The 12,897-nt window shown below is 34.8% G+C and overlaps 1 non-coding gene across 11 annotated transcripts; it reads left to right on the forward strand.

Moving 5' to 3' along the window:
• The first annotated feature begins 7,711 nt into the window (after nt 1-7,711).
• LOC110930800 lies at nt 7,712-12,651 on the forward strand. Of its 11 annotated transcripts, XR_004872852.1 has the most exons (11): nt 7,712-7,897; nt 7,955-8,041; nt 8,118-8,245; nt 8,870-8,944; nt 9,016-9,705; nt 9,787-9,954; nt 10,036-10,127; nt 10,652-10,731; nt 10,864-11,303; nt 11,741-11,931; nt 12,432-12,651. It is a non-coding gene; the product is annotated as an uncharacterized LOC110930800 (transcript). The 11 variants fall into 11 exon arrangements; XR_004872846.1 differs by lacking the exon at nt 10,864-11,303; XR_004872848.1 differs by lacking the exon at nt 8,118-8,245 and having other exon boundaries at nt 7,741-7,897.
• Nucleotides 12,652-12,897: the final 246 nt, after the last annotated feature.

Consider the following 12,897-nt stretch of genomic DNA (forward strand, 5'->3'; position numbering starts at 1 on the left):
GAAATTTCATTTGGGCATGATTCGATTATGTGAGCTATATGAAGGTTGACTTTAATGGTTGACATTACAATCCTTGGTTTGGTGAAAACTATAGTGTAGTGTACCTTTTTCTGTAACCATGACAATTTATAAGAATATAAGGGTCTGTTTGGTATGGCGTAATGGAATAGATGTGGGAATGGAATGAATGAGGTAATGGAATGGACAAAGAAATGAAATAGATCATTACATTCCATAGTCTTGTTTGGTTACCATGCAGTAAATGAATAAATCATTACCTTGTGTTGTTTGGTAGGTAAGAAAAGAGGAATGAATTAAATCGGCGATGGGTGGTGGTGGTGATCGGTGGCGGTTAGTGGAGGTGGCAGCGATGGGTGGCGGTGGTCGGTGGTAGCGGTGGTGGGTGGCGGTGGTCGGTGGGTGATGATTGTTAGCGGCGGCGGTGGCGATGGTCGGGGTTTGCGGTGGTCTGCGGTGGCAAGTGACGGCGATGGTGGTGGCGACGACGGTGGGTGGTGGTGGTCGACGGTAGCTGGTGGTGGCCGCGGAGGATGGTGGTGGTCGGCGGAGGGTGGCGGTAGTGGTTGGGGTAGCAGTGGTTTGCGATGGCTGGTGGCAACGATTGTAGTCGATGGCGATGGCGGCGGGCGGAGGTGGCGGCGGAGGACGGTGGTGGTGGTCGGCGGAGGTTGGTGGCGGGTGGTGACGACGGCAGGTGGTGGTGGTAGATGGTGGAGGTGATGGGCGGTGTTTGTGACGTAGGCTGAGAGAGAGAATGAAATGAAAAAAAAAACAAAGGGAGTGGATGTAATGAATTTGAGGGAATGGAATGACTTATGTAATGGGTGATTCCATTATGTTGACCAACCAAACATACTTTTTTCATCCCCTCGCAATAGTTAATTCAATTCCACCTCTCATTCCTACATACCAAACACTACCTAAATGTGTCAATATATATATGTCTATGTAGTATTATATTAGAGTGTAAGGGGATCATGTCTAATGAGATGGAAAGAAAATTTCACCCACCCAATCATAATATGTCATTTCCTCTCTCATATGGTTGTAAAAGTCCTGCCTAGGCTCCGAGTACTCCCCGAGTACTCGCTACAAGGTAGGCTGCCGAGACTCGAGTATTGTTCTCCTACGCTAATTACTCCCCGAGTAATCTCCGCCTAGGCCGAGTACTTCCCGAGTACTCTCAAATACTCTCAAATCCGATTAGGGAGCGACTAACGACTTTTACAACCATGCCCTCTCATTTTCCCCTCCTGCCCAAAAACACAAGGGGTGGTTTCCCAAAAACCATTTTTTTTAAAAAGAGAGATGATTGGTTGAGAAGATACTGGGCCCCACCACTTACCTCTCTCCCTCATCTTTGCCGCATACGACAATCTTTCCCCGCAAAACTCCTCCCTTCATCTTTACCGCGCGGCAATCTTGGTGTGGCGGTGGACTCCCCGTGCGGCAAAAGGGGTTGCCACAAGCTTTTCCGCGATCACCTCGTACACCCTTAAAGACCAGTTGTATTATAACATGATATTTTAATACTTTAAGCTTAAACCTAGTTTAGTAATGATTTTGTTTTCAATTTTTAAAAGATAAAATGAAGATTGGCAAATGATTATGTGCTATAAAAAACAAACACCATTAAAAAGCATTTGCCTTTTGACTTTAAAGAAATCTAGCTTTCTAACATAGTAAAAAACAAAATATTCAAGTGGATATACATTTTTATCACACATATCGCAATTTGGTTTCTAATAGAAAGTTAGCCCTTTATTATCATGTTAACTAGATTCTTGCCATTGGCCGCGCGTTGCGACGGCAACTACTTAGTTGTTTATAACCAAGGACACGTTATATGATGCGTTAATCATACGAAAACGTGTGTTTCCACGTATCCGATCTAACTCAGTGTAACCTATATAAACATTGTAGTTACAAAAGAAACAGAACTGAACCCGGGGTGGTTCGTTTAGTGAGGGTTCCACATAACCACTACATCATCCTTATATTTGAATCAAGACCTAGCAACATCAACAATCAGTGACTCGAATTTATACTGTCGAATGACCAGAGTCCAGACTCGTTTCCAAACATAATTTACGTCAAAACATAGACCAACCAAAATCGTATACAAAAATAAGCATGAAAACGTATTATACTTAACCAGAGTTGTTTCCGAAAAAACTTATGTCGAAACGTGAATTTATATAAACTGAAACATGAATTTATAGTCACCCATAAAAATAAACATGAAACGCATTATATAGACCGGACTTGTTTTCGAAAAAAATACGTGAGAAAAGTTGCGTCGAAACGTAAACACATACTTAAAAATAACAATGTGAAAATATAGTTTTTTTTAATTTTAAGCTAAACAATGAAAATACGAATTAGAAAGTGGATAGTTGTACACGAAAAACAAACATCTACATACAAACCTACATATATTCATATATATTATATGCATGTACACAGAAAAAGAAAAGATAAATAAAGAAATGTATATTGGAAAAGGAAAAATAAAGAAACAAAATGAAAATAAAAAAAAATAGAAAAGGGAAAAAAAGTTGAGAACACCTAGTGAATAAAAAATAAAAAAACAATGGAACAGCAAAAGAAAAAAAATACTGAGACTATTAAATGAAAAAAAGAACCACTAAAAATGTAGTGGAAAGGAATCGAACCTGGATCTATCTGTTACAACAATAAACACTTAACCAATTCAATCAACTCTCATTTTATTAACAACTTTCAGGTTATGATAATATATATAAAAGAATGGGTCGGTGGCTTTGATGTGACAGTCACCGACCATTCTCTTTAAGACTATATAAATACTTGTTGGTGGTTTACTGGTTTATTATTAATGCATGGGAATGAGATTAATCACTCCTTGCCTCCTTGGTTAAAAGAAGCTAACAAGTTGTGTTTTATAGTTTCACAAGAATAGAAACATCTAATGCCTTGTAGATTCTAACTCTTAAATTATGTGAGAAAGCTTTTTATATTATGAAAAGTGATTGTAGGTAGTTGGGAGTGGTTGTAAGTAGAGGAAAAGAAACTGTTTGTAAATTTGGAGGACACTGTTCACCCTCTATAATTTTATACTATATTTTGAAAGTGGTTGTGGGTGGATGAGAGAGAAAAGATAATGATAAAAGTATAAAAAATATTATCTAATCGAAAAAAGAGAGAAAATGTTATTTTTAGTGAAATTATAGGGTAAAAAAAAATAGAAAGGATGTGAATACTCTAACTATAGATGTTTTTGAGACTAGATACATCCGTATCCCCTTGTATAATTGTAACTTGTATGTATCCCGAACAATTAAATCACAAAACTTCTTTTCATTGGGCCATCAATCTAATTGTGTGTGCTGAAAATTTAACGAACCCAAGAGTGTTAAAGCCCATGTGACATTTGATTAATTCCACATGATTGGATTTAAGACACACAGAAGATCGGGCATTATGCGATACGTGGATCAAGTATCAGAACGGAGCGTGGTGCTAAAACGGATGGTGTGGCCTTGGGTGTGGACACATGGCGTTTTCCGGCACGTGTCACACACCTTTTGTATTATTTATAATCAAAATTATATAAAATGTATTAAAAACTTATAAAAATATTACTAGTAATTAAACAAATACATAACACTAAAATACAAAAAAACATTACATAAATAAAAATACGAAACTAAAAAAATACATAATTTAAATAAAAAAGCTAATGATTTCCCACGCCGAGTGGAGCTTGAATTCACGGTGGTGCTCATGCCTAAAGTTGATGAGAGCCACTTGAATGATGTCGTCCTCCCCGAGGTCACCACCCTCATGCTCCACGGCGGTGTGGATCGTCTCGAATCGAATCTTTCGCATTCAAGACGGATCGCCCTAAAACGAGACGAGAGGCGTCGACGGTTTGGTTGTTCTCACCCATACAGGCTTGAAAGTGTTGTCGGATTGTTCTCCAAAAAGGACTGCTCGAGCGCCTAACCAGCGTGTGGTTCTTAAAGCTTCGACCCACGACTCGCAAAGTGCGATATCTTCTTCTTCGGTCCACACAACGGTTGTCATCCTCGATTTTTTTGGGTGAAGTGGAAATGGTTCAGAGTTTTTATAAATTTGGGTGAAGTGGTGGAGTTTGTAAAAAAATGAAGTGGGTTTTATTTATAGTGTAAAGTTTGAATTTTCTAAAAAGTTAAGTTTTTTAAAATTTTAAAAGTTAACCGTCGGGGTTAAACGGCTAACATCCACGTCCATCAACTACGTGCCACGTCGACGCCAAAAACTCTTCCACGCCGGTGGAGATTCCTCCGCCTAATCGATAACGCCGTCCTAAACGACATGAACGGAACAATATGAACGGCGTTGAAAAACAACATCATTTTTAAACGCCTATACCATGTGATCTAAAATAGCAAACTCGATTGTGACTTCAAAGTCTAAGTCCTTTAGTTGTGAACTTGTGATTCTCGAACTCTCTGCAAAAATATAAAAACAATGGTTTTTTTTTTATATTTCTTTTAATTCCATCATAACAATAACCAACGTATTCAATATACAAGTACTTCTTAAGTTTTAATCATGATGAATTGTTAACATTCATTTTTATTTCTAAATTGATGGTTTTAACTTGTTTTCGTCTGTACCCCATACAAAAACCTATTAAAGTAATGTATCTTATTCTAATATGAATGCAATTTTATCAAAATTGATATTTCATAACATGTACCTAAAATTCACTAATCACATACTACAAATCCCCAACTTGGATCTGGTTCAACTTAGGATGAACAAAAACTACTCGGTTTAGCTAGTGAAAATAAATGGATGGCTCGGTCCGTTCTTTGTTTTATAAAACATTGATAGCCGATCACATGGTGACGATTAGGATGATGCTCACTAATGTTCTGTAGAGAAAACTTGGTTTTAAAACAATTTGTTTTGTAAAATAAAACTATATAGAGTGGATTTTTTTGTTATAAAATTTGAAATTTTTGCTTAAAAATTAGGATGTAAAGTAGCATGACTTTGGTTTAAGAGATTATGCATTCAATTCCTAGTAGAAATTGAGAGTTAAATAGTAGTGACAAGATGGACGATGTTAGTTGAAGTCCTTTAAGATCCATGTGTCCAGTGACGGATCTAGGATTCCGATCAAGGGGTAACGTGTTATAAATAAGCCGTAACGAAATTAAAAAAAACGTTAAATTTTCCCAAAATTTACACTAATTTTTCCATTTTTTTTCCGACCAAGAGGTAGCGGAGGTTACCCCTACCAAAGAGGTAGGTCCGCCCCTGCATGTGTCCTATGAGTGATTGGAGATAAAAGAAAGGGACCGCACTTGTATAAAATGTTGCATGGTAGTAAGACCATTTGTAGTGGTGAACAAACATAATGCCCCCACCATGGGGCATTATCCGACACGTGGCATCCTAGTCATCGTTGGGCATTATAGCAAAAGTGGCGTAGTGGGGCATTATCCAATAACGCCCCTTCCAATTAGAAAAAAAAAACAAACAAAATGGGCATGTCCCTGTGCATATTTCGGTCACTGTGCATATTATTTTTTTATTGCAAAAGTAGGGTTATATCAAAAGTTGTCAGCGGCATAAAGCAATTTGATTGGTGGGTCAAAAGGTGGTACAAACCAATTTGAGCGTTTTAAATAAAACGCCACCAACAAAACTTTTCAAAAATAACGCCGGCTAACGCCGGGTGTAGTGGGGGTAGGGGCGTTTTCGGGCGTTTTTTTTCAATTTTATTTTAAAAATCACGCCCCACTACAGGTGGTCTAATAGCATTTATGTATAATGCATTCACATATACATATACATAATCCAACCCAAACCACATTATACATATTATGTATCATTTGAATTAAATAATACATACTAATAATATGAATCCCAGATGATTGAAACTATCATTATTTTATAATTATACGTTGTCTATAAATGATTTAATTTTGTATTATTATTATTATTATTATTATTATTATTATTATTATTTTGTAATTATCTTGTTTATACAAATGATGTTATTTGTGATAATTAAAACATTTTCAAGTCAAAAATATTTGTGATAGATATCTGATGTTGTATGTAGGATAACTAAAGCCTAGATAACCCCTGTGATGTCGTGATCACACCGTCGCAAGTGGTGTGATCTCGATAGTGATAGTGATGGGTGTCATGGTTGTGATGTTTGGGTGTGGGTTGTTACAACGGTTATGATTGGGCGTGTGTTTATATGTATTGGTGTGATGGAATGTGATTGTATGATGGGTGTTGCAAGTGTTTTGATAATGATGTAATAAAATGTGATGGAATGAAGCGTCACATTGCATTTAGATGTAATAGTGTGATGATATGATATATGTGACGGATACCCTAGTGCCCTTTACTATCCTTCAAATGTTGATAGGGAGAAAGAACCCATATGGGTAATGTCATTGGAGTACAAGGAAAAATCTTTGCCATATTATATACTTTTTTGGTTTTCACATGTGCACGGTTTTGATAAAACCCAATGTCACGTTAACAACGAAATAAATGTTTAAATAAAAATATTAAAAAAGGAATATGGGAGCAGGGCACTTAAAAAAGGAATATAGGAGCAGGGGAGGAGGTAGTGAACACGAGTACAGTAAAAAGTAAAATAAATGTGAAAATATATATAAAAAGTGTTGGCACTTTTTGGCAAACACGTGTTTCTAGTGTTATACATATTTATACCTATTTATATATATTTATGTGATACTCAATTTCATGGATCTGTTATATAAAATCAAAGGTCTTTTAAATAACAAAATTGATCACTATGGTTTGGTTTATAATATCTAAATCAACTACTCATATAAATGTAGGTATGATTTTATCTTTATATCACGTTATCGAGACTTAAGTTGCACTTGTCAACGGTCAAATATTGATTAGCGGTTTCTGTTATGGAATCAATGGTTGTTATACATGTCATAAGGGGTGTTTGGTGTTGCGTTTTCAAAATAGATTATGCGTTTTTAAAAGTGCGTTTTAAAAAAACATGTAGTTACATGCTTCTCCAAAACTGCGTTTTGGAGGCAGATAATCACTTTTTTCATCCAAACACTTTTTTAGATTATTTATGTTTTACAAACGTAATAATCAAATAATTACTTCAAAACATAATTCCAAACACCCTCATAGTATAAGATGTGAGATACTAATATTTTAGTAATCTCAAAGACTTTAATATCTATTACTATATTGGTTGAAGATGGGTACCCAATACATTTCAAATACACACTTATTATTACAAAATATTGAAGGAAGCATAATTTAGTGTTGGTAGAGTTTTATTAGGAGGGTTGTATGATCTTATCATCGCAAATGATTTATCAACTGCATGATTTTTGAATGCCACGTTCTTAATTTATCAAAAGATTAGAGCACGATTGGTGGAGGGATTATGTGGTTGCCACTAGACCTCAATTCGTATTTTTCATCAATTAATGATCTTAGTCACACTTGTATTATTTCGTTTCATTACCACATTATTAACTTCCAAAAAATCTCATTTATGCGTCCAATTCAATCAAGATACAATCTATACAACCTAATAAAAAGCCTTAATTAGGGGACACATGTCACCCATCTAGGGCTCTAAATCTCATTTTCCCGCCATTTTTTCTAATCCCTTCATTTCCCTCATCTGCAACCCGACGCGGGATCCGAATGGGTGATTCGGGTCGTTGTTGTTCCTTCCATATATAAAGCAAGATGTCTTCTCTCATACTCTTTGTGGATTAGGGTTTTTTTGTTTCCATTGTTCCTCTTCATCAGATAATCCTTCATTCGCATTCTGTTTGGAGAAAACCTAGCCGCAGTCCATGGAATCAAGGTATTCATCTTCTTTTTGAATCAATCAGATCAAGAAACTGAACATTTTTTGACCCAGATCGCACTCTGTTTCCTCTTTCAACAAATCGATCATCAAATCAGAGCTTCAACTGTTCTCATCTACTTATTCTTCTTCAATCAACAGGTTTGTATACACTCGACCCTTCGTCCTTTTCACGTGTTTTTATATTGATTGTAATGGAATACTCTTGAAAATTTAGGGTTTCGATTCGTTATTTTGATTCCCTCATCAATCACTCGCTCTCTGCCTCTCACTCGCATCTATGTGAATCTGATTCTAATCTTTGTTTTCATCATAAATGTTAGATTTTGTCCATGAATCAATCAAGTAAGTCATGTGTTTGTTGATTAGTCATTTTTTATCTCATTATTATTGATTTAATTTGTTCTTTGGGGGATTTACAATTCATTATGTTTGTGTTCGTGGACACCCAACTGTTGAACACCAGTTTGAATATTGCATTCCCACTTAATAGTTTCGACTTTCCCTGATGTTCAAAACATTTTATGGAATGAGTTTTGATTTATTCATGATCTAAAAGTTAACTAGGTTGTCGAGATTAGGGGTGTTTTGATTTATCATGATCTAAAATTTAATGGGGGTTATCGAGATTAGTTGATTTTTTATTTATTCATGATTTGATAATTAATAGGGGTTGTCGAGATTAGGTGGTTTTTTATTTATTCATGATCTGATAATTAATGTGGCTATCGAGATTTGAACAATACAATGTCATTGATGATGGTTGAATGGTTGATGGGAAATCTTGGTTTCTGGATAAAGTTAATTCGTTTTATAGAAGTTTATGGATAAAGATTTGGTATTTTTTGCTGATTGTGTTCTTGAGTGCTTAAAGATTTCATTTTTAATATGTTTTTTTTTTGTTCAATGTGTTGTTGATTTTGTTTATTTGAGTTCAACATTTTATGTGTTTGTTTGTGGATTTCACAGGCGCCAGTTGTTTGCAGCCCTGTTTCGCATGGATTATCCGATTTTTGGTGCGAAGTTGAGGAGGTTATCGCAGAGGTAATAGTTTTGTAAACCCTATACTTCCATCATTCTTTCTTTCATAAGTCATTGATATCAAATGGTATTAGGAGATTCATGCCTCCGGTGGATTCGCCATGGTATTAGGAGATTCTCCTCCACATTCAGGTTCACTTCCTCCCTTTGTTACTCTTTGTACGCATATGTAGTGTGTCGTGTCTTCTCGCTATTTTGTTCTTCGTTCAAATTTGTTTTTGGTGTTCAAAGGCCTCTATCCATGATCAAAAGAAGGCAGTCAGTACATCAGCGCCTCTCCGGCGAACTGGCTATTTCTGCTTATCGAATTCGTGTTGATGATATCGGAGCCTCCGGTTTACGACCATGTAATTTGGTCTTTAGGAGCTGATGAGTTGAATCAGAATTAAGAAAATGTGGTATAAACAACTTTTGCAATTGGTATTTCTTTACCCTGACATTCACACAGATGGCGTTGGTTACGCTGGTGGATTACACTTAGTCCGACGTATGGTAGTCTATTCGACTAGCAATTCCAGCCATCTTCATGTTCATATCGGTTTTTTAGCCCCACTAAGTTATTATTTCATTTTCATTTTTAACTTTTCTTTGCATTATATCATATATTAATATGTTTTTTCGCATTTTGTTGATTGCAGGATGAGGAGTATTTTACCCTTCATGACTTGAAAGGAAGCCAACTTGCTGTAAGGGTTTTCAATATCCTTTTCAACCTTAATAAATTTATGGCCTTTGAAACTCGCGATCCGTTTCTCATACGTCAGGTACATAACTACATACGTGATCACTAATCGTTGGATTATTTATTTATTTTGACAAATTGTATCAACATTTTTATAATACAGGAACGTGAGAATCAAACGTTAACAGAGTGGGATCGGTTTGCTCATCGAGAGTACATCAGGCTGTCAATGGAGGAAGATGCCGAAGATGCCTCTAATGGTAGTGCAGATGTGTGGGATGCATCTCTTGAGGCACAATTTTGAGTTATCATCTGGAAGCGGGTCATTAAGGTATATGTTTTTTTTTTTAAATCATGTGTTTCGTCTCCGTATAGTAATTTTGATTTTTTTATTGGTGATTGCAAACTTCAGGGACGAAAATGGCATTTTACTCTTCAAATATTAGAAGCATCAACTTCAAATATTAGAAGCATCAACTTCAAACTCCAGAAGTGTGTGATCAGGTTAGGGTTAAACATGATTAGAAGCATCAACTTCAAATATTACCAACCCAATAGTGATGTACCTAACCCATTAAACATGATTAGAAAATTACTGGTGGATCATGTGAGAATTATCACTGAAATCCTTTACATCAAACGGGTTATACTCAAAAGGTACCGATGCCTATTGCACAATACCTAATCACAATACCTTTTGCTTAAATTATTATTTTATTAAAAATGTAAATTTACTTTCTAATTGCAATAGTTGTCATATCTACATGCTCCATAGATGTGACAGTGGTTTAGATTCTGAACTAGAAGTTGAAATCACATTAGTTTATACATCTGTAATCAGTAAAACAGAATACACTTGAGATGAAAAAAAATATTTAGGTCAGCTCAATTTGGTTACTGGTCAATATGGGTTCGGCTTTAATTGGGTACTTTTGTTCATGTGAAAACGGTTGACCTGAATAACTTTTGTGTCTTCTTTTTAAGTAATTTTTACATAGAAAAGTAATGCTACATGTACGCTTAACCAGGTTATTTGATCGTTTCCATGGATTTTGAGGTTTCCAGTTGATTTCGAATTTGAAATTCCATCTCGAGTCCCCAGTACCAGGTACTGTCATTTGGGGATTTTCATTAACTGTTAACTATTTTAAAAAACAAATTAGTGATCATGTTAGTTATTTGCGGGTACTCGGTAGCTGTCAAGTAGTTTAACTCGCTGATTTATTCTTCACATTTATAGGTATATCAAGGCCAAAGTCAAACATGTGAAGCCATTTTTTCTTTATATTTATTATTTGAAGTTTTTATTTTTACATTTTGTACAACTTTAACTATATTAAAAGAAATTATTCATAATTTTGTTACTGATATAAGTGTTTTAATTGTAGTGGTAGGCTCGCCCTTCCTAGAACAAAATAAGTAGTAATGTAAATTCAATAGTCTGAGCTGAAATTAAAGTAAACTATTAGTAGTTATTGATCTGATTATGCACTATTTAAAGTGAAGTTATAGGCACACGGGTAATGCACTATTGCTCTAAAGATATGGATTAAACCCCGTTCGTTGGACTGAATAACAAATGAACGGCTAGATTTGTCTTCTTAGACCCCACATTCCAGATTAATACTATTAGCAGCGACCTAAAACAACAGCTTTATACTGCAAAGCTTCGTCTTTGAGGTATTTGAATAATTTGCCATTAATATCTATTTGAAATCTACACTTAATATTAGTGTGCATAAGTGTAATTGGTTTTATTTATAATATGAAATATTTCATAAGAAACTTAATGATTTCAATTTAAAAGAGATGGCAAGATGATGGGTTAGGTAGCGAGTCAAAAATATATGGATTCAAATAAATCATATTTAAGTACTTTCTTAGCGATACTTATCAACTTAATATTTTCTTATATTTTCTTACAGTACGTATCATGTTATTGATCTTCATTATTTTGTGTATTTGTTTGTGATATAAAAGTCAAATTTTCGTGTTAAAAGTAAAGATGAAGGATTTTTTGTTTGAAAAGGTTAAACAATAGTTAGCCACACCAAACAAGATATAAGAGTAGGATCAATAATCTATTAAATTTGCTTTCTTAAACCTCCAACATTCAGGTTCTTGAGAGTTGCAGAGGAGAAGTTTTTGAGGAGATTGAAGAAGTTAGAGGGCGAAAAAGAGTGAACTCTTGTACAAGAGTGGATGAGATGAATGGAGTAATGCAAAATTGGGTGGAAGTAAGTGAGAAAGCTTTAGGAATTAACAAAAATCATCAAATTTCAGTTGGTATCTTCGGTTCTTGAAATGAGTATGTCTTTTCTTATTTTATGATTATTTATAGTTTTGGCTTTCAATTTATTTGATCATAGGATGTGGATATACAATAAGTAATAGTCATTTTGGGTATTATTAGGGGGTGTTTTAGATGTTTTTGTGTGAATATTTTCATTTCAATAATCATCAGAATTAGAAAAAATTAAATCTTGCAATCATTTTGATTGTCTTTATTTGAACATGTTTAACCTTATATACTTGGAATATACATAAATTTGTCATGTGTGTGTCGTAGTTGCTATGGCCATAAAAGCTACTCGGGAGACCATTATGTATCATATATTGGATTTTAACCATTAGGGATCATATATTGGATTTTAACCATTAGGGATCATATATTGGATTTTAACCTTAAAGTAAAATATTTTTAAATGCGTAGATTATAAAACTCTAAAGCATCATATCCATGTGTAATCTCTCTGCCATATAAGGGTCCAAATTCCATAACACTTGTGATACATCTTTATTTTCCAGAACAAGGGTGGCACGTCTCCCACGAAAAAAGAGCAAGGAATCGATGGACGTGGATGGAAAGAAGGAAGGAGCTAAAGATATAAGTTATAACTTTGTAGGTATCTTAATTAGTTAGTGTAAAGATTATTTTATCATATTTGTTTATAACAAGCCTCGATTGTATCATTTAGCATGACGAATCCTATTCTTACATTCCACATACGAGCATCATTATTTTAAACACTCTTTTGTGCGATACTTTCAAGAGTTAAAAGTATTAACGGTGTATAACTTTTAACCATAGATAGTGATAAAAATGAACAATAAAACTTCCAGCATTGTAAACAAAGAAAGTTCTACAAATTTATAAATTATATTTACGATGTTTTTTTTTCATTTCACAATGTATCATTTTTTTAGTCGCGTAGAGAGAGTATTGGTTAATTATATTTTAGTTTTTACTACATTTTTCAATCTGTTACTAATA

The sequence above is a fragment of the Helianthus annuus genome, chromosome 11 (assembly GCF_002127325.2).
Source record: "Helianthus annuus cultivar XRQ/B chromosome 11, HanXRQr2.0-SUNRISE, whole genome shotgun sequence".
NCBI classification, from domain to species: Eukaryota; Viridiplantae; Streptophyta; class Magnoliopsida; order Asterales; family Asteraceae; genus Helianthus; species Helianthus annuus.